The sequence below is a fragment of the Colobus angolensis genome, unplaced genomic scaffold (assembly GCF_000951035.1).
Source record: "Colobus angolensis palliatus isolate OR3802 unplaced genomic scaffold, Cang.pa_1.0 Scaffold206, whole genome shotgun sequence".
Classification (NCBI taxonomy): Eukaryota; Metazoa; Chordata; class Mammalia; order Primates; family Cercopithecidae; genus Colobus; species Colobus angolensis.
Window position 1 is genome coordinate 1633549 of NW_012115222.1, and position 23284 is coordinate 1656832.

General features: G+C 39.5%; 1 protein-coding gene and 1 pseudogene across 1 annotated transcript in view; one reads left to right on the top strand and one right to left on the bottom strand.

The window, feature by feature from the left end:
• LOC105511913 overlaps nucleotides 1-23284 on the top strand; it is a 242945-nt gene that overhangs the window by 56863 nt on the left and 162798 nt on the right. The window lies entirely within an intron of this gene.
• Nucleotides 18581-20895, bottom strand: LOC105511907 (annotated as a pseudogene).

Sequence of the window (23284 nt, forward strand, 5' to 3'; positions counted from 1 at the left end):
TTGGAGGCTTTGTTCCTTTCTTTTTACTCTTTTTTTCTCTACACTTCTCTTCTCACTTCATTTCATTCATTTGATCTTCAATCACTGATACTCTTTCTTCCAGTTGATCGAGTCGGTTACTGAAGCTTGTGCATTTGTCACATAGTTCTCGTGTCATGGTTTTCATCTCTATCAGTTCGTTTATGGACTTCTCTGCATTGGTTATTCTAGTTATCCATTCTTCCATTCTTTTTTCAAGGTTTTTAGTTTCTTTGCACTGGGTATGTATTTCCTCCTTTAGCTCTGAGAAGTTTGATCAACTGAAGACTTCTTCTCTCAGCTCATCAAAGTCATTCTATGTCCAGCTTTGTTCCATTGCTGATGATGAGCTGCATTCCTTTGGAGGGGGAGATGTGCTCTGATTTTTTGAATTTCCAGCTTTTCTGCACTGCTTTTTCCCCATCTTTGTGGTTTTATCTGCCTTTGGTCTTTGATGATGGTGACATACTGATGGGGTTTTGGTGTGGGTGTCCTTTCTGTTTGTTCGTTTTCCTTCTAACAGTCAGGAGCCTCAGTTGCAGGTCTGTTGGAGTTTGCTTGAGGTCCACTCCAGACCCTGTTTGCCTGGGTATCAGTGGCAGAGGCTACAGAAGATAGAATATTGCTGAACAGCGAGTATACCTGTCTGAGTCTTGCACTGGAAGCTTTGTCTCAGTGGTGTACCCAGCTGTGTGAGGTGTGAGGTGTCGGTCTGCCCCTAGTGGGGGATGTCTCCCAGTTAGGCTACTCAGGGGTCAGGGACCCATTTGAGCAAGCAGTCTGTCTGTTCTCAGATCTCAACCTCCATGCTGGGAGAATCACTGCTCTCTTCAAGGCTGTCAGACAGGGACATTTACATCTGCCGAGGTTTCTGCTGCTTTTTGTTTAGCTATGCCCTATCCCCAGAGGTGGAGTCTACAGAGGCAGGCTGGCCTCCTTGAGCTGTGGTGGGCTCCACCCAGTTCGAGCTTCCCTGTGGCTTTGTTTACCTCCTTAAGCCTCAGCAATGGTGGGCGCCCCTCCCCCAGCCTCACTGCTGCCTTGCAGTTAGATCTCAGACTGCTGTGCTAGCAATGAGGGAGGCTCTGTGGGTGTGGGACCCTCCGGGCCAGGTGTGGGATATAGTCTCCCAGTGTGCCGTTTGCTAAGACCCTTGGAAAAACGCAGTATTAGGGTGGGAGTTACCCGATTTTCCAGGTGTTGTGTGTCTCAGCTTCCCTTGGCTAGGAAAAGGAATTCCCTTCCCCTTACACTTCCCAGGTGAGGTGATGCCTCGCCCTGCTTCAGCTCTAGCTGGTTGGGCTGCACGCACTGACCAGCACCAACTGTCCAACACACCCCAGTGAGATAAACCCGGTACCTCTGTTGAAAATGCAGAAATCACCCGTCTTTTGTGTCACGCATGCTGGGAGCTGGAGCCTGTAACTGCTTTTATTTGGCCATCTTCGGTGTGCCTCTCTCCACTTTGTCTTATTCCCTTCCCCATTATCCAAAGAATCCCAAGAGACTTCTTTTCAGATCATCAGTTAGATGCCATTCCCTCCAAAATGCATTTCTTCTTCCTTCAAGTTTGGGTTAGAAGTCCTTAGGTGCTTTCATAATCTCTCTCCCACCTCCTACCAATAATAATGGTTTGTCTGTGCCTCCCACTATACCATATAACCCATGGATGAAGCTCAGACAGTAACTCCTCTGAGGTCCAAAGTCAAATTAGAATTCATTACTTGTCCCTTTTATGTCAAAGCCCATGTTTTTTTCCGTTATACACTTGGAGTTGACTCCTACACAAGGAGGGCCACTGAAGGAGACACATTCAGATCTGTGCTCAAGAGAGAAAACAATGAGGGTACTGAGAAGGACAGATTTGAGAGACCAAAACCAGGCATATCAATGTGTAGGATCTTATAAAAATCCAGTGTGGAAATGATAAAGGCCTAAATTATTGGTGGAGAGAAGACAGAGACAAGATATATTTATGAGTTGGATTTGATGATTAATTAAATTTAGAAGTTGAGGGGAAAGTGAGATTCAAGACTGATCCCAAATTTCAGGTGACTGTGTAACCTGTGGTTACCCAACTGTCTTATATTAGAATCATTTGATGTTAAAAATGATTCATTTCTTATGGACGACTCCATGCAGGCTCAATTTACCACTTATGCTATAGATTCTTCATCCAAGGTTTAGATGATTTTAGTTTCCTTTTTTAGATCTTCTGAATCTTGTAATCCTTGGATACTATGTCAGATCCTTTAACCCAGGGGTGTCTAATCTTTTGGCTTCTCTTGGCCACATTGGAAGAAGAATTGTCCAAAATAATAAATGCTAAACAGGCCTCCAAAGAGGGGAGCCTTATCAGTGGCTGGTAACTGGAACAGTTCATCACTCTATCACTGACAAGAATATCACTAAATGTCCTTCAATTAGTAGGAGAATATCAATGAAATGAGCGTGTTCCTTTTTCATACTTCCACAAGACCATGAACGAAAAAGAAATTGTCCATATTATGGAGACTCTTTGTTTTCTTCTTGATCCCCAGTATTTGTGCATCTAAGCTCGCTGAGCCTGTTTTGTATTTCTCTGCTCACTGAAATTCTTCCTCCACTGCCTGTCGTCAGCTTCTTAAGCCTGTTTTCACAACATGCCCTATGCTGACCCATCGCACTCACTTATGCCCTATGTTGACACTGCATTTCTGATTCTGACAGGATGATTTTTAAATTTATAGCACACACAGGCAGATAAATGCCTTTTTCAGAATTGTTTAAGGGAGGAAAGGGCAAGGGCTTCTCTCTGATTTTGCCTAAAATGGAGAGCAGTTGTGGTGTCAGTGGTCTGAGTCTGATCTGCTCAGTCAAGGAAAAATACCTCCAGGGAGTGTTCTTTAATGTCGTGAACAGCAGAGAGGCATTTGTTGAGAATGACTGATTACATAGAGTATAATATGCAGGCACATATAGAAAAAAAAGTTCTAGAGAGGATATATAATGGTTTATGAAATCAATCAATCAAATTCAATTTCCTCTCTAGGGAATTGGTAAACAGAACAAAACAAAAACCAGTTACCTAATATAAATAAGGGAGCAGTTCTAACCTTTTCTAGATTTTAATTTCAGGCCATGGGACTTCTGTGGATTCTATTCTATTCTTGCCCTACCCCATCCAAGATGTCTACTTCTTACTTCAAAGTCCCTTATTATCTGTGTATGTGCTTATGTGCTGTGTCCAAAAAAAAAAAAAAGTACGAACTCTAAAGTTCCACTTACCTGAACTACCTCAAATATGTTATCTCAGATTGTTTCCCTTAGTAACACAATGGACTGCTGGATCATCCTGCCGCGTTGAGTGTGTGGTGTCCTTGTCCACCCCCACTCCCCATCTCTATTCCTCTGTTCTCATCTTGAGTATTCTGTGTTTTCTTTGGAACCCATACACTCTCTAAAGAAGCAGTAAGTGGAACTGGGATTCCATTCCGGTAGGAACAATCACTTCCCGCTTTAAAATTCATCTGGGAACAGTTGCCTTCCTCATTCAGAGTAGGGGACTCTGTATTTCCTAACCTCAGGGACTTTCCCTGAAGTTGCCTAATTTTTGTTTCCAAAAGCCTAAACCCATCAAAGAGACTAACAAGGCCTTGAGAGAAAGGGAGACTCCTGAGAGAGACTCAAAGATAGCAGAGTGCCTCTTCACCAAACTGGAGAGTAGAGAGTCATCTCTCTGAGTCACACCAGCATGGGAAGCCTGTACCCTGTTCCATGAAAATGCTCTGAGAATGTGACAGTTAGAGGGATTGTTGTATCCTAGGAATGTGTCCTAGGCCTCTGTGAAATGTAGAATCTAGGATTCCAGACAAGGGTTTCTGGTGGAATGAGAACAGTATTGCCAGTGCCCTGGGGATATATAGGGTTCCCAGATGGGTAAACTACACTGGGGAGAGAAGATCTTTGAGAACGGTTGTATAACTAGAGGTGAGGACTTAACATTGAAATAAATAAGATTTACAGAAAGTAAAAAATGTGCTATTTTTTGTACACTTGGATTTGTGGATTGAGAACTGTCTGCTTTGCAGTAGCTCTATTTCTGTGTAATTACTTTATGCCCAATCTCATGTTGACTTTAATTTCTTAGAACCCAATACTATTGCTTTTTGACCTTTACGTCTAACGGTTGCCCTTTATATCCAAGTCAATGATTGATCGCCTCATCTTTCCCACATCTTTTCATTTCTCTTCGGTATTCTTATCTATTCTTAAGGCCTAGAGAACTTTCTCAAAGATTAAAGGAAACTTAGGAATCTCTTTGCCTGCATCCCTAACTTTGTATTTCAATTATTGATTGACCTGTTGGTAAATATTTCTATTTTCACTTGGAGTTTAAATGATCTTTTATTAAGGCTTATTAAATGATCCTTTATTAGGGATCATTTTCCCCAAAATAATGTGAGGGTGTTATGGGTTAAATTACATATCAACCTCCCAATTAATTTGTTGAAGTTCTAACTCCCAGTACCCCAGAACATGACTTTATCTTTTAAAAGGGTCATTGCAGATGCAATTCATTAATATAAGACCAGCAGGGCATGGTGGCTTACACCTGTAATCCCAGCACTTTGGGAGGCCAAGGTGGGCAGATCACGAGGTCAGGAGTTTGAGACCAGCCTGACCAACATGGTGAAATCCCTTCGCTACTAAAAACACAAAAATTAGCCAGGCGTGATGGCACGCACCTGTAATCCCAGCTACTCAGCAGGCTGAGGCAGGAGAATCACTTGAACTCAGGAGGCAGAGGTTGCAATGAGCCAAGAGCCTGCCACTGCACTCCAGCCTAGGTGACAGAGAGAGACTCCATCTCCCCAAAAAAAAAAAAAAAGGTCATACTGGAGTGGGATGGGCCTGTAATCTAATCTGATTGGTGTCCTTATAAAAAATGAAAATTTGGACACACTCATACAGGGAGAAAGCCATGTGAACCTCAAGGCAGAGACCAGAGTGATGCTTCTGCAAGCCAACGAATGCCAAAGGTTGCCAGCAAACCATCAGAAGCTAGGAGAGGGGCTGGAATATATTCTCCCTCACAGCCCTCAGAGGGAGTCATCGGTGCTGACATTTTGATCTCAGAATTGCAGCCTCCAGAACTGTGAGATAATAAATTTTTGTTGTTTAAGCCACCCAGTTTGTGGTACTCTTTTATGGCAGCCATAGCAGACAAATATAGGAGATAATTATACTTCTAAGCAGACCCTTGGAGATCTATTTTATGTGCATAAACCTAGAAATGACTATAAAAGCTATTAAAGGCAAAAAATATTAATAAACATAAAAGTCTCTTCTGTCTAGGATGGGGTTAAGGTAAAGATTTTGTTGTTTGTTTAACTCCTAAAATTGAAATGAGACTAAACCCGTTCTGTGAGCTAAATCTACATTCAGATATAGGGCTTCCTGCCCATTCCACAGATAGGATAGGTAATTTTTAAAGTGCTTGCCTCTGTTATTTACTGCCAGGAAATTTCATAATTTGTGTTACTAATCCAGTTCAGCTTGCAAAGCATTTGGCACAAGAGAATGCTTTGTTTTTAAATTAAGTCCCTCCTTTCTCCATAGCATGAGCTCTACAAGGTCTGGCAAGACTTAATTTGTTTTTCAGTGATTTTTGAGTGACAGTCGAGAACTATTCTGCAATATTAATTGCTGCATGTAAATGTGTGGCTTGTGGGGAAGAAAATTTTGGAGAACAGACAATCAGAGGAGATAAATAGGAAATTCACATTACATAGTGGGGTGGTTTTAATAATTGCACCAGGTGATGGATTGGGTGAATGGTGAGAAAAAGAGAAGTCTTTTGTCTTTGTGGCTTAAACATATGGACGGATGGTGCCATGTATTGAAAGAAGGAAGTCTGGGGAAGGAATAGATTATGAAGAGTTCATCTTGAATGCATTAATTCTGATTTGCCTGGTATACATTCAAATGACAATATCAAATAGATTGTTGGATTGTGTGTGTGTGTGTGTGTGTGTGTCTGAAGCTGAGTGGTTGTACATTTGAAAATTGGGAGTCATCAGTATGTGACTGGCATTTAAACTGTGGTATCTAATTAGATTACTTAGAGAAAGAGTATAGATAAGGCAGAGAGGAGTGCTCGGGACCAAATCCTTAGATGTCAATATGTAGATTTGAAGAAGAGGAAAATCCAGTCAATGAAACTGAGAATCTGAAAGAAATCCAGAGAATTCTGTCCTTGCAACGGAAAGAGGAGAGTGTTTCAAGGGGCATGAGGTGATCAAATGTGTAATACTTTATTGTGAGGTTGAATAAGGTGCCCAGAAAATTGTATGTCGCACTTGGTAAAATGAGGATCAGAGGAAACCTTGGCAAGATCCATTTTGATAACATAGTGGAGAGCAGAAGCCAGATTGGAAGCATGGTTGGGAGAGGAATGTAATTTAGGCTGCTGGCAGCCCTCTTCCCAGTTACTGGAAAATTTTTTCCATAGTGAGAGAAAGATACAGAGATAGAGATAGAAACAGAAAGAGGGAGGAAGGAAAAGACAAAGACTGAGAGAGAATGGGCAAAGAGCCAATGGTAGACTGAGAGATTTCTAAAACTCTAATTTGAGATTCAGGTTCTAGGGGAGCCTCTACTTCCCAGTTAAATGAACCAATTTATTTTTTACTTTGTTTAGAGACTGGGCCCCACTCTTTTGCCTAGGCTAGAGTGCAGTGGCATGATCATAGCTCAGTGTAGCCTTGAATGCCTGGGCTTAAATGACCCTCGCACCACAGCCTCCCAGGTAGTTGACATTACAGGTGCGAGCCACTAAACCTAGCTCAGTTATCTTTTTAACCTAAACATATTTGCACTGAGTTTCTATAATATAACTGCAGTGGCCTTGACAAATAGATAAATTGGTGACATACCTGAAACTGGAATTTAGTACAACTCCCCCCCAAAGGAATTCTCCGTAGCTCTTTTCTTGGCTATGGCGATGGAAGTAAAGGACAAAGAAAGCTCTCAGAGGTCAGAAACAGTCAAACAGTTCAGCTACCTCCACTCACTGCACTGCCAGGACAGTGAGGCCTTTCTATCTCTGACTAATAGAATCTGCAAATAGAATTTGCGATGGCTGGTGACAACTGTAAGTGATTTCCCTTTGCTCCTAATTGTCCTGTTTTTCTGTATATTGGGCATATTAGGGATGGTACATTCTTTATTTAATTTTAGATGCTATATCATGACAATTCTCATCTGGATCTGATTCAGGAGGGAATGCACATGGTTTGGAGATCTGAATGTAGAGCTAAAGGCAGTAACTTGATACAATTTTGGCTTGTCTCCTTTTGAGAGGGAGTGAATGCATTTTTGGATTAACATATAACAGATGCATTATATTATGCAGGAGCATTTTAGGAAATGCATATTATGTATAGGTATAAGGATTTAATTGTGCTGAACACCCAGGGGGCAAGGGTGGACTGCAATTGGCTTCCGTTTTTGTGTCTGCTTTATTTGGATAATGGCTCTTTTCTCACTCCAATCTTTTAATAATTCTATGGCTGTAAATCACAGTATTCCTGGCTGGAGGGAATGACTTTTGAGCACAAGATCTAGGTCCATTCAATTATAATATCTCATTTTCTTGACCATAAAAATTGATTCAGGAGAAGTTATATGATCTAATAGAGTCTTTTTTCAATTTTAACTGGAAGATGAAGTGTCTTACTACTAAGGCCCTGAAACTGGAAGCCTATAGATGCCATTTTTCCTACTGTGTGAAGACAGCTTGTCTGCACTGGGAAATAACAAGGCAAACATATAGGAGCAGCACTAAGATTTGGAGGTAGGAAGAGACAGAATACTATGACCTTGTTTGAGTTTGTGGAATCTAGTTTATGCAAAACAATACCTATTTCTGACTCCTTAGTTATATAAGCCAATAATTTGTATGTGCCTCTTTAAAAGAGTACAATTACTTTTTTAACAGTACTCTTTTAACAATTACTCTTACTTGACAACAGTAAGAGAAGGTGATTGTTTTACAAAGTTTTGGAAAAGAAGTGAAAGTACGGGATGATAATGGAGAGGGAGGCAATGGAGAGTTCAGTGGACACCTTCCATTCATGGAAATGTCTATGTCATGTTTATACGCTGAATGGAATCTTTCAGAAAGACTAAACTAGAAAATGCAGAAGTGGATTGGGGAGTAGGGTACAGAAATTACCGAAGTAAAGGCTTTGTGACAGGTAGGCGTGATAGGAGTCAAAGCCAAGTGCAGTGGCTGACCTTTGATAAGCAGAAGAATATCATCTCTATTTTTTCAGTAAGGATGTTTTCCTCTTCAAATAACAGACTCCCAATTAAAGTAATGTAATAACATTGCAGGACTTTTCCTTAGTTCAGCTAAAGATAGGGTCCTTGTCCCACGGCCAGGAAGGTTTAGGCTCACAGGTTTGAAGGGTGAATACAGCAGGGTTTTATTGGGTGAAAAGGAAAAAAGGGGAAACAGGGACTCTCTGTGAAGCCAGAGTTCCTGTTGATGTGCTTCCCTCCCGCCTTGTGTTTGAATCCCAGGTTCCACACAGGAAGAGGAGAGGCAAGCTCCCGCCTTCTGCAAAGGGTGTGAACTATGTGGCTCAGTCCCAGTGCATTCCTTCCAGTGCGCAGGTCAATTGGAGTTTTGCCAGGGATCCCTTCCTAACTTGCTGTTTCAATAATGCCAGCTATCATCTTATATAACAATATGTCTATAGGTGGGCCAGTTTCAGAGTTGGTTAATTCAGTGGCTCAAGACTGTCACCAAGGGCCAGGTGCAGTGGCTCATGACTGTAATCCCAGCACCTTAGGAGGCCAAGGCAGGTGGATCACTTGAAGTCAGGAGTTCAAGACCAGCCTGACCTACATGGTGAAACCCCATCTCTACTCAAATACAAAGTTAGCCAGGCATGGTGGCATGCACTGTAATCCCAGCTACTCTGGAGGCTGGGGAAGGAGAATCAGCTGAACCTGTTGGGGGGAGGTGTGGATGTTGAGGTGAGCCAAGATCATATCACTGCATTCTAGCCTGGGTGACAGAGTGAGACTCTGTCACCAAAAAAAAAAAAAAAAAAGTTACCAAGATCCTTTGCTCTACCCTCCTTTGCTCTACCCTCTCTATTTGTTGATTGTGTCATACTTGCAAGATATCGGCAGTAATTCTAAGCAATAAGCAGTCAAAACTACATCCTGATAAAAAGGAGATGTGCTTCTTCCTGTGCAGCTTCTTAAAAATCTGGTAAAAATCGTCCTCAAGCTCTGGGGGCCTCTATATATTGCATGCCCGTGTCAGAAATGATCTCTTATACCTGGAAATGAAACAAACATGACTGATTTAGTTCAATCATGATTCATGTCTCAGGGCTGGACAAGGCCAGGCTCTCCTGAACACATGGATGCTAGCTAATCCAAGTTGGGTTTTGGTTAGCAAGAGATAAAAGGGGAAAAACTCATGGGAAATAGATGATCAGTATCTACTGCAGTAAGGTTTATAGATTAACTGGTGGGAAGGTGAGGGAGTAGCTATCTGGCAGCTTCTATTTTTTTCAGGGACTTACTGAGGTTGTCATTTGGGGTGGGTAGAATTTTTGAAGAGAGGGGAAGTATGAAATGATATTTGAGGAGAAAGTTGAGGGAAATAAATAGCTACCTCACAGAAGAGAAACGTCAATTTACTAGGAGAAAAATATAGTGGTATTTTTATTTCAGGGTATTGTGCAGTACCCACCTGAGGTTTGTGTTTATTAATTCAAAATGAAACCAGTGAATCCAATTTTGTGATGCTTTTTCTGGTAACATTCAATGAGTGGATGTAATGCTAACAATTTTCTAAACCTAAAAAATTCATTTTATTTATTTTCTATTTTTAATGGGGGTAAAATTCACAGAACTTGTAATTCATCATTTTGAAATACACAATTCAGTCACATTTAGTGTGTTCCCAATATTGTGCAACCAACATTCTCAAGTTTCAATGCTTTTTCATCACCCCAGAAGAATACTTTATGCCCATTAAGTAATCACTCCTCATACCCTCTTCCTCTCATCCCTTGAAAATCACTAATCTGATTTCTGTCTTTATGGATTTATTTATTCTGGATATTTCAGATGAAAGGATTTATCTAATATGACATTTTGTATCTGGCTTTTTGCACTTAACAAAATGTTTTTGAGGTTTATCCAAGTTATAGCAAGTATAAGTACTGCCTTCCTTTTTATGTCTAAATAGTATTCCATTGTGTGTACATAATGCAATTTGTTTATCCACTCTGTTGATGGACATTTGGTTTCCAACTTTTAGCTATTATGAATAAATATTTGTATGCCATATTTTGTGGATATAAGTTTTCATTTCTTTTTGGTACATATGTAGAAGTAGAATTGCTAGATCACATGGTAATTCTATGTTTAACTTTTTGATCAGTCACCAATTACTTTCCACATTGCCTCTAACATATTACGTTCCTACCAGCAATGTGCAAAGGCTTCTATTTCTCCATATCCTCAGCAACACCTTTTATTTTCCATTTGAAAAATTTTAGTCATAATAGTAGATATGAAGTAGAATTTCACTGTGATTTTGATTTGTACTACCTTAATGATTAATGACGTTGAACATCTTTTCGTGTGCTTCTTGGCTATTTGTGTGTCTTCTTTAGAGAAATGTCTACTCAAGTCCTTTGCCCAGTTTTCAAATGAGTGGTTTGTCTTTTTGTTGCTGAATTATGAGTTCTTTATATATTCTGCATACATATATGATAAACCTTTATCATATATATGATTTGCAAATACTTTCTCACATCTTGTAAGTTGTCTTTTCATTTTCTTGATTATATTCTTTGCTGCACAAGTTCTTAATTTCGGCCAAGTCAAATTTGACTATTTTTAAAGTTTTTGTTTGTGTTTTTGCTGTCAAAGAATCCATTGCTTAATTCAAGATCATGAAGATTTACCCCAGTGTTTTCTGCTAACAGATTTACAGTTTGTGCTTACATATTTAGGTCGTTGATTTAGTTTAACATCATTTTTGTTTATGAAGCAATATAGGGGTCCAACTTCAGGCTCTTACATGTTGGTTATCCATTTGTGCCAGCACCATTTGTTGAAGGTCCTCTTCTCTGTCTCTTAAACTGTCTTGGAGCCATTGTCAAAAATCAATTAGCCATAGATCTCTGGGTTGATTTCTGAACTCTCAGTTCTATTTCAGTGGTCTATGTGTCTATCCTTATTCCATTCAGATACTATTTGGATTACTGTAGCTTTGTAGTAAGTTTTGAAATTGGGAAGTGTGAGTCATCCAACTTTTCTTCTTTTACAAGATACCATAGGCTGTTCTGGATCCTTTGAGATTTCATGTGAATTTTGAGGATTGGCTCTCTTGTTCTGAAAAAAAGAAGCCATTGTAATTTTAATAGAGATTGCATTAAATCTGTAGGTTGCTTTGTGGCATATTGCCATCTTTATAATATTAAGACTTTTAATCCATGAACATGAGACGTCTTTCCGTGTATTTAGTTTTTCTTTTATTTATTTCCATAATATTTTGAGTTTGCATTGTACCAGTGCTTCCCTTCCTTGATTAAATTTATTCCTAGGTAGTTCATTCTTCTGGATCGATTGTGAATGGAATTATTTTATTTCCTTTTCAGATTGCTCATTTCTGGTTGTATTAATCATGCCTTTTTTCCGTGTATATCTGATACATTGACATCTGAGGCCTTGGTGACCCTGGTTACACTACCGCTCCTTCCCAGGGCTAGCCAATTCCTAGAAATAGCAAATAACTTTCCTGGGAGCATTCCTTTCATATGGAAAGTAACTAGTCCAAAGCCCACACTCTCATTACCTCCTCTATTGGGTTCTCAAACTCAGGGCCACAATTCCCCTGCTCTGATCACCCTAAGTTCTGGTACCACACAAGTAGGGATAAGCCCCTATGTTCCCGAGTTTGCTGAAATTTTTCAAACTAGCCAATCCAATGCTTGCCTATCTTGACTTACTCATCCTTTCTTAATGAAACCACAACAAGGGCTCTTGCCCATGTTTTCCCCTTGCTCCCTCTGCCTTCTGACCAACTCCAGTGCTTTTCTGTGTGATGCCTGTGGTGTAGCATGCTACCTCCTCTTGGGAACTGTGAGTGGCAGACTACCTTTTCAATGGCAATCATCTCCTGATTTCTTAGCCTCACCACACCTGAATAATAATAAAACATACACTTTAAAACATTGGTGTATAGAAACATGAACTGATTTTTGTGTATTTATCTTTGATGTGGTTTGGCTGTGTTCCCACCTGAATTGAATTATGAGGGCAGTTTCCCCCATACTGTCCTTGTGGTAGTGAATAAATCTCATGAGATCTGATGGTTTTATAAATGCGAGTTTTCCTGCACAAGCTCTCTTTTTGCTTGCTGCCATGTAAGATGTCCCTTTGCTCTTCCTTCATCTTCTGCCATGATTGTGAGGCCTCCCCAGCCATGTGGAACTGTGAGTCCGTGAAACCTCTTTTCTTCATAAATTACCCAGTCTGGGGTATGTCTTTATTAGCAGCATGACTACAGCCTAATACAGTAAATTGCTACCATTAGTGACTTGCTGATGTAAAGATACCCAAAAGTCTAAAAGCAACTTTGGAACTGGGTAACAGGCAGAGGTTGGAACAGTTTGGAGGGCTCAGAAGAAGATAGGAAAATGTGAGAAAGTTTAGAACTTCCTAGAGACTTGTTGAATGACTTTGACAAAAATGCTAACAATTATATCCAGGCTGAGGTGGTCTCAGATAGAGATGAGAAATTTGTTGGGAACTGAAGCAAAGGTTGCTCTTCTTATGCTTTAGCAAAGAGACCATGGCATTTTGCCCCTGCCCTAGAGACTTTTGGAATCTTGAACTTGAGAGAAATAATTTAGGGTATCTAGCGGAAGAAATTTCTAAGGAGCAAAGCTTTAAAGAGGTGGCTTGGGTGCTGTTGTTAAAAGCATTCAGTTTTGTAAGGGAAGCAGAGCATAAAAGTTCAGAAAATTTGCAGCCTGACAATGTGACAGAAAAGAAAAATCCATTTTCTGAGAAGAAATTCAATCAGGCTGCAGAAATTTGCATAAGTAATGAGGAGCCAAATGTTAATCACCAAGATGATGGGGAAAATGTCTCCAGGGCATGTCCAAGGTCTTCACAGCAGCCCCTTCCATCACAGGCACTGAGGCCTGGGATGAAAAAGTGGTTTCATGCACTGGGCCCATGGTGCCTCTGCTGTGTGCAGTCTAGGGACTTGGTGCCCTACATTCCAGCCACTCCAGTCACGGCTAAAAGGGGCCAAGGTACAGTTCAGGCCATGGCTTCAGAGGGTGCAAGCCCTGAGCTTTGGCAGCTTCCACATGGTGTTGAGCCTGAAGTGCACCAAAGTCAACAATTGAGGTTTGCAAACTTCTGCCTAGGTTTCAGAGGATGTATGGAAATGCCTGGATGTCCAGGAAGAAGTTTGCTGCAGGGGCAGTGCCCTCATGGAGAACCTCTGCTAGGACAGCACAGAAGGAAAATGTGGGGTGGGAGTCCTCAAACAGAGTCTTCACTGGGGCACTGCCTAGTGGAACTGTGAGAAGAGGACCACTGTCCTCCAGACCCCGAAATGGTAAATCCACTGACAGCTTACACCCTGTGCCTGAAAAAGCCACAAACACTCAATGCCAGCCTATAAAAGCAGCCAGGAGGAAGGCTGTATCCTGCAAAGCCACAGGGGCAAAGTTACCCAAGTCCGTGGGAACCCACCTCTTTCATCAGCATGACCTGGATGTGAGACATGGAGTCAAAGGAGATCATTTTGGAGCTTTAAGACTTGATTGCCCTGCTGGATTTCAGACTTGCATGGGACTTTTAGCCCTTTCGGTTGGGCCAATTTCTCCCATTTGGAATGGGTGTACTTATGTAATGCTTGTACACCCCTTGTAACTAGGAAGTAACTAACTTGCTTTTGATTTTACAGGCTCATAGGCAGGAGAGACTTTCCTTGTGTCAGGTGAGAGTTTGAATGGTGGACTTTTGAGTTAATGCTGAAATGAGTAAAGACTTTTGGGGACAGTTGGGAAGGCATGATTGGTTTCGAAATGTGAGGACATAAGATGTGAGAGGATCCAGGGGTGGAATGATGTGGTTTGGCTGTGTCCCCACCCAAATCTCATCTTGAATTGTAACTCCCGTAAGTCCCACATGTTGTGGGAGGAAGCCAGTGGGAGATAATTGAATCATAGGGGCCATTTCCCCTATACTATTGTCATGATAGAGAATAAGAGATCACAAGAGATCTGATGGTTTTATAAATAAGAGTTCTCTTGCACAAGCTCTCTTTTTGCCAGCTGCCATGTAAGACATTCCTTTGCTCTTCCTTCATCTTCTGCTGTGATTGTGAGGCCTCTCCAGACACGTGGAACTGTGAGTACATGAAACCTCTTTTTTTTTTTTTTTTTTTTTTTACAAATTATTCAGTCTTGGGTATGTCTTTATTAGCAGCAGGAGAACAGACTAATAAGATCTTATACCCTGCAACTTTACCAAATTTATTTATTAGCTTGTGTGTGTGTGTGTGTGTGTGTGTGTGTGTGTGTGTGTGTGTGTGTTGCTCGGAATTTTTCTTAAAATAGAATTATGTCATTTCCAAATAGAGATAGTTGAACTTCTTTGTTTCCAATGTGAACATCTTATTTGTTCCTTTCATAGCTCTAGCTAGGATTTTCAGTACAAGGTTGAGTAACAGTGGTGAAAGTAGACATCCTGTCTTGTTCCTGACCTTACCAGAAAAGCTTTCTGTCTTCCACCATTGAGTATAATGTTAGCTGTGGAATATGCATAAATGTCTTTTATCATGTTGAGGAAGTTTCCTTTTCTTTTCCTACTTTGATGAGTACTTTATCATGGAAGAGTGTTGGATTTTGTCATCTTTTTTTGCACCTGAATTGACCATGTAGTATTTTTCCTCTATTCTATTAATGTGATCTATTGCATCAATCCACTTTTAGATATTGAACCACTCTTGTACATCTGAGATTAATCCCACTTGGTTATGGAGTATAATATTTTTACTGTGCTGTTGGATCCAGTCTGCAAGTATTTTGTTGAGGATTTCTGTATCTATATTCATAAAGATAGGCTATAGTTTTCCTGTACTATTTTGTCTGACTTTAGTATTAGGGTATTGTATTAGGAATAATTTCCTTCTCTTCTGTATTTTGGAGGAGGTTGAGTAATATTAATGTCAGTGTTAATCCTTTAAAATGTATAATATACCAGTGAAACCAACTAGTTCTGGGCTTTTCTTTATTGGGAGTTTTGTTTGTTTTTTTTTTTTTCTTACTGATTCAATCTCTTTAATTGTTGTAGGTCAATTGACATTTTCTATTTCTTCTTGAGTTAGTTTTAGTAATTTATGTTTACTAGGAATTTATTCAGTCCATCTAAATTATTTAATTTGTTGGCACTCCTCATTTGTTCATACTAGTATCTTATAATCCTTTTATTTCTGTAAAGTTGGAAGTATTGTTTCCACTTTCATTTCTGATTCTAGTTATTTACATCTACTGTCTGTTTTTCTTATCAAATGGTAGAACTAAATGGTAGATCAAATGGTAGAACTAAAAAATTCATTTAGTTCTGCTCTGATCTTTGTTATTTCATTTCTTCTGCTGGGTTTGGGTTTGATTTGTTCTTGTTTCTCTATTTAGTAATGTAGCTAAATACTTATCAACTTTGTTGATTATTTCAAGGGACCAATATTTGGTTTTATTGATTATCTCTATTTTTTTATTCTCTAGCTTGTCATCTCTGCTTTAACCTTTATTATATCCTTCATTTTGTTGGGTTGTTGATGTGACATCTTTTTCATTTTGTAATGTGGGCATTTTCAGCTATAAACTTTCCTCTGTGCACTGCCTTTACTGCATCACATACTTTTTTTTCTATATATATAGAGAGATTTTATATGTGCATATATAAACAAATAAACATATATGAGGATCTATTTAAAATTATATACCATCACCCAATGCAGAACCTATGCATTTAATAAGTAAGTTATCATCAACCTGAGACTGATGTTAAAGTAGTAATTTCTTTTTCTTCTCAATCTCCTTTGTCCTTTTTAAAAAAAGTTTTAATTTTTCTATAGGTTATTGGGGTACAGGTGGTGTTTGGTACATGAGTATGTTCTTTAGTGGTGATTTTTGAGATTTTGGTGCACCCATCACTCGAGCAGTATACACTGCACCCTATTTGTAATCTTTTATCCCTCACTTCCCTCCCACTTTTTCCCCTAAGTCCCCAAAGTCCACTGTATCACTCTTACACTTTTGCATCCTCAGAGCTTAGCTCCCACATATCAGTGAGAACATATGACGTTTGGTTTTCCATTTCTGAGTTACTTCTCTTAGAATAATAGTCTCCAATCTCATCCAGGTTGCTGCGAATGCCATTAATTTATTCCTTTTTATGGCTGAGTAGTATTCCATCATATATATAGATATAGATATACATATAGATATAGATATAGACCACAGTTTCTTTACCCACTCGTTGATTGATGAGCATTTGGGTTGGTTCCACAATTTTGCAATTGTGAATTGTGCTGCTACAAACAAGCATGTGCAAGTATCTTTTACGTACAATGACTTATTTTCCTCTGGGTAAATATCCAGTAGTGGGATTGCTGGGTCAAATGGTAGAACTAAAAAATTCTTTTAGTTCTGCTCTGATCTTTGTTATTTCATTTCTTCTGCTGGGTTTGGGTTTGATTTGTTCTTGTTTCTCTAGTTCCTTGAGGTGTGACCGTAGAGTGTCAGTTTGTGCTCTGTCAGTTTTTTCGATGCAGGCTTTTAGGGCTATGAACTTTCCTCCTAGCATTGCCTTTGCTGTATCTGAGAGGTAGTTTTTTTGTTGTTGTTTTTTGTTTTTTTGACAGAGTCTCATTCTATCATGCAGGCTGGAGTGCAGTGGCATGATCTTGGCTCACTGCAACCTCTGCTTCCCAGGTTCAAGTGATTCTTCTGCCTCAGCCTCCTGAGTAGCTGGGACTACAGGCAGATGCCGCCACACCCGGCTAATTTTTGTGTTTTTAGTAGAGATGGTGTTTCACCATCTTGGCCAGGATGGTCTTGAACTCCTGACCTCATGATCCATCCTCCTTGGCCTCGCAAAGTGCTGAGATTACAGGCATGAGCCACTGCACCCAGCATCCCAGAGGTTTTGATAGGTTGTGTCACTATTGTTGTTCACTTTGAAGAATTGTTCAAATTTTCATCTTGATTTCATTTTTGATCCAATGATCATTCAGGATCGGATTATTTAATTTCCATATATTTGCATGATTTTGAAAGTTTCTTTTGGAGTTGATTTTCAGTTTTATTCCACTGTGGTCTGAGAGAGTGCTTAATATGATTTCAATTTTCTTAAATTTATTAAGGCTCATTTTGTGGCCTATTATATAGTCTATCTTGGAGAAAGTTCCATGAGCTGTTGCATAGAATGTGTATTCTGTGGTTGTTGGCTGAAATTTTGTATATATATCTTTTAAGTCCATTTGTTCCAAGGTGTAGCTTAAATCCATTGTTTGTTGTTGTTGTTGTTGACTTTCTGTCTTGATGACCTGTCTAGTGCTGTCAGTGGAGTATTGAAGTTCCCCACTACTATTGTATTGCTGTCTATCTCATTTCTTAGGTCTATAAGTAATTGTTTTATAAATTTGGGAGCTCCAGTGTTAGGTGCATATATATTTAGGATTGTGATACTTTATTTTTGAACAGGCCTTTTACCATTATATAATGTCCCTCTTTGTCTTTTTTAACTGCTGTTGCTTTAAAGTTCATTTTGTCTGATGTAAGAATAGCTACTCCTGCTCATTTTGGTGTCCATTCACATGAAATGCCTTTTTCCACCCCTTTACCTTAAGTTTATGAGAGTCCTTATGTATTAGGTGAGTCTCTTAAAGGCAGAAAATAGTTGGTTGGTGAATTCTTATCCATTCTATTGTTCTGTATCTTTTAAGTGGAGCAATACGGCCATTTACATTCAATGTTAGTGTTGAGATGTGAGGTACCATTCAATAAGAAATCCTTCAATTTTCTTTATTTTCACACATTAAAAATGAAATACACTAAACAAATGATTTTTCATAGTAGATTACACATGGGTCCATTCAGACTTGCTCTCAAAGTGCTGCCAACATGACAAGTGCTGCCAATACAACAGCTGCTAATGGGGGAGCCCATGTCTTGATTCAAATGCAGTAGCAGTCAGCCTTCACCATGGGAGGTTCAGTCTTTTCTGTTCTTAAATTAGGGTAAATAGCATTGGTGTCCGTATTTACAGATTTGAAATGTATCTATCCTGAGCAGTTCCAATGTAAATCTAAGAACAGCTGATAGGAGTCTTGGTCTCAGTTTTAGAAAGGGAGGTCCAATGGTGGCAGGCTGGCTGCCATAAACTTGAGTTGTTTCCATTCTTTCCAACATGAACTGTTTGCTGCAGGACACACAATCAGACCCTTCCTAGAGGGTTAAGTGAAGCAACTGTAGGTGTCTTTTTCACCACCAACTTGCTCCAAATGTTCTTTCTCAATTAGAATGTCAATGCATTTCTTGATCAGGGACCTGGGATTTGAACCTGGAGGATAGCTGAGTGAGGGCCTCATCAACTAACTGCTGGTGTTTCAGAACCTTCCTCATCTTCATGATTCTCATGATGGCCATCTGAATCAGTAGTTTGCAGTCTTCCTCAATATTTTTGTGTGTGGTTTCTTGCTCCTGCTTCTGTTCCATTTCATTGGCACATTGATGTTAACCCTTAATTTCTAATTTTTATAACCAAGATATAAGTTTATTAAGGTATCTGGCTTCAATTCCACCTCATCAGCATTTGCATTTTCATCTTCCAGGACAAAGGCATCTTCTGTGTTGTACTGAAGCAGGATTGCTATCTGGAATGTGGATGCCTGCAAAGTATATCTGTTTGTGAAGCAGTTGGTTACTAATTCTCCTTTAGACAACTGATATAACCATGTCAATTTTCAGCCACGGTGACGGCTGGCATAGAAAGCTGTGAATTGCCGATAACTACATTCCAACCCTAAGGGAAGGCAAACATACAAGACTGCTCAAAGGACCAGGACCCAGAGCTCAGCACTTAAATGCTGAAATCTCAGTCTAGGGGTTCTGAATTTGTCAGGTGATTTTTTAATTGCTCATTCAGATCTTTGCTCATACCAGTGTCTTGAAACGTCCACTGAAGTTTAGAGGTATACTCGAAACAACAAGCTTGCTTTAACTTAGAGAACATGCTGGCTTCAGCAATGTCACTCACTGCCTTCCCTTAGGGTTGGAACGTAGTTATCGGCAATTCACAGCTTTCTATGCCAGCCATCTCAGTGGCTGAAAATTGACATGGTTACTGGCATCATCACTCGCATCATCACTGTGGATGAGCCTCTTGGCCAGCATTTTTGCATAGAACTTCTGAAACATGTCTTTGTCCCCTGGGTACTTGAAGACAACTGTTACATGATTGAGTGTATCTTCTAGTTCTGCCTCATCTGTGTTCTTGGAACTTTTCCTCAAGAAGGAGTCACAGTAGTGAGCCAGTGACTCAGGGGATTTTACTGGATGACTGGGCCATCTTGGTAACCACATTGTTGTTTATGAAGCAACCACAAGCCTTGTCAAGAGCAGCCACAAAGCCAGTGTCATTGTTAAATGCAGACATTACCAAGGCAATGCATTTTTTTGAACATCAAGCACAGGGAGTCATTTAAAGCAGCTTCTCCACACTTTTCAATGGCTAAAAGACCCTGATTATGAATGTGCATCTCCAGCAGTTTTTTCAGTTCTCCTAAGTCATTCCGAATTCTAGATACAAGATTATACATGTGTCCCAAATCTTCATTTTTGTCAGCATCCAATAAATTCTGAAGTTCTGTGTGGAAAATTTCCAAGTGTTTTTCAATAAGGACATGCTCACATTTCCTTGCTACTTCATCTTGTGTGCCTTCATGAAGGTAAACCTGAACTCTTCATTGTTCCTGAAGCACACAAGCTTCTGACTTATTCCTATATTCAGTAACTGGGTTCTGCTGCAAGAATTCAGTGCTCTCTTTGGCATAAAATCTCTCTGTAACAGAAGAAAAAGAGAGATTCAAAGGATTCTTTATACACTGTTAACATAGGGCCCTTTGCAAATGCATCATCTTCATTCAGCTCCAATTCCATGTAAGACTAAAACTCCACTCACAGTTTTGTATTGATGGTTTCAACATTTTCTTCCTTTTTGAACAGCTTTGAAGCAGAATTTCTTACCTGTTTATTCAGTGGCCTAAATAGTCTCTACAAGTCACTAATGCAAAGGAATAGATTTCACATATTCCTTCCATCCTTTGTCACACTCACGGTGAACCCAAGGTCTATTGAGGTAGGCACAAATTCCATTCAGCACTTTGCTTGAAAATCAGTAATCTTCCCATTGTTGAGTGTAGAATTTCAGTACACTCTTGTCCATCAAATCTTCTCCATCCTTAAGAAGACTTGTCAAATAATTCTTCAAAAATTACTTAAGTTATTTGCATAATTCCAAGCCAACAAACTGAGCTCCTTCAGGTGTCTGCCCCTTTTTTGACTTAGAAACTCCAGTTCCTCATGCTTGGTTTGACTGGTGTACCCTAGTACACTAGTTATAAACATGAGTGTGAAGCTCCATGTATCTGGACCTGGTCATGCTGTGCGGCATGTACACCTGCTGGATGGTGACTCTGAGGTCGTCCCAGATCTGGTCCAGGCCAATCTGCTTCAGGCCTTGGGGGTTCTGGCTCCAGGTTTATGACATCGTGAGGGATGTTCTAAAGTCATGCAGTGCAGCAATCCTTATTCAAAGTGCAGCTAGTTCTCCATTAGATAAAAATATGCAGTACCCTTCCAAATTTATTCACAGCAGTTTGGAAAGAATGTCCTTTAAAAGTAGAGAGTGAAATACATTACAGACAAACACACATCTCCATGGTATCCAAAAGGCTCCCGTGATGCCTCCACCTAGTCGCCAGACCTAGGCCTTGGCAAGACCCCCATCCCACCAAGATCTGGCTGCATCCCTCAGCCACTGGACTGCCCTGTCTGGAGTTGCATGTGACGTGGCGCCTACCTTCTCCTCCCCTGCCAGCCCGGCCTTCCTCCTCCTGCTGCCGCCACCTCATCCCATAAGTTTTTGTATGCTATGTTTTGTCTTCATTTGTTTCTAAATATTTTTTATTTTGCCTTGTGATTTTTTCTTTGACCCACTGGTTGTTTAAGAGTGTGTTATTTTTGTGTATGTGAAAATTTTTCAGTTTTCCTTCTGTTATTGATTTTTAGCTTTATTCTCTATTGTTGTGAGGGAAGGTACTTTAAATGATTTTATTCCTTCTAAATTTATTGAGAATTATTTTTATGAACCAAATTATAGTCTACCCTGGAGAATGTTTCTGTGCACTTGAAAAAAACGTATATTTTTCTGTTGTTTTGTGGATTGTTCTATCTGTCATACTATGTCTGTTATGTCTAGTTGGTTTATAGTGTAATTCAAGTCTATTTTCTTCTTGTTTTCTGTGTAGATATTATATCCATTATAAAACTGGAATATTGCACTTTGAGAGGTCAAGGCAGGCAGATCACTTGAGGTGAGGAGTTTGAGACCAGCCGGAACAACATGGCATTGGTCTTTTCTAAAAATACAAAAATTTGCTGGGTATCATAATGCATGCCTGTAATCTCAGCTACTTGGAAGGCTGAGGAGGAGAACCTCTTGATCTTGGGAGGCGGAGGTTACAGTGAGCCAAGATCACACCACTGCACTCCAGCCTGGGCGACAGAGCGAGACTTTACCTCAAAATAAAAAGTGGGATATTGAAGTCTCCAACTATTCTCACAGAAGCGTCTACTTCTCTCATAAATTCTATCAATAGTTGCTTCATATATTTTGGGACTCCACTGTTTGGTGCATTTATGTGTACAATTTTATATCTCCTTGACAAATTGCCACTTTTATCAATATGCAATGTGTTTCTTTCACTTTTATAAAATTTTTTTATAAAAAAATTTCAACATGTATTTGACTATGCGACTATAGTCACATTAGCTGTCTTTTGGCTACTATTTACATGTAACATCTTTTTCATTCTTTTACTTCCAATCTATTTGTTTTTTGAGTCTAAAGTGGGTTTCTTGTAATCAGCATGTAATTGGATCACACTTTAAAATTTATTCTGCTGGTTTCTGTCTTTAATTGGGGATCTAAGCCACTTAAAATATTACTAATAATAAAGAATATACTTCTGTCACATTGCTTTTCATATTCTATATATTTTATATCCTTTTTATTCCTCAGTTCCTCCAATACTACCTTCTTTTGTGTTTGATTGATATTTTCTAGTGTTCCCTTTTGATTCTGTATCTTTTGCAGTTATTTGCTCCTAGAATGTGTATGTTAGTATGCTTAAGAGTGTCCCATAGGCCTCTTAGGTTCTGTTTATTTCTCTTCATTATTTTTTCTTTCTGCTATTCAGACTGGGTAATTCCAATTGCTATATTGCTATGGACTGAATATTTACACCTCCTCTAATTCATATGTTGAATTCCTAATTTTTAATGTGATGGTATTTGGAGGGGGTGCATTTAGGAGAGAATTAAGATCATGAGGTTGGAATCCTCATGATGAAATTATTGCCCTTATAAGAAGAGGAGATAAGAGCTCTACTTTTCTCCATCATATGAGGATACAGCAAAAAAAGGGGCTGTCTGTAAAACAGAAAGAGGGTCCTCACAAGACACTGAAATTTTTGTCACTTTGGTCTTAGACTTCTAAGTCTCCGGAATTGTAAGAAATATTTTTTCTTTAAGTCACCAAGTCTGTGATGTTTGTTATAGAAGTCTGAACTGACTAAAATAAATTGGTTAACAAGAAGTGTGATACTACTGTAACAAATACCTTAAAATGAGTTTTGAGCTTCATGCTTTAAAAAGTAGATATTTCCATGAAGGGGCTGCTGAAGACAATCTGGTGAAGCCTGACCAAAATAGGAGAACTGGAGAGAAATCTTCCTTCTTCTTAGAGAAGACATAAATAATCATGAGCAGAATGTTGGTGGAAATATGAACAGTAAAGGCCATTTTGATGAGGTTTGAGATGGAAAAGAGGAACATGCCATTGGAATCCAGAGGAAAGCAATCCTTGTTGTAATGTG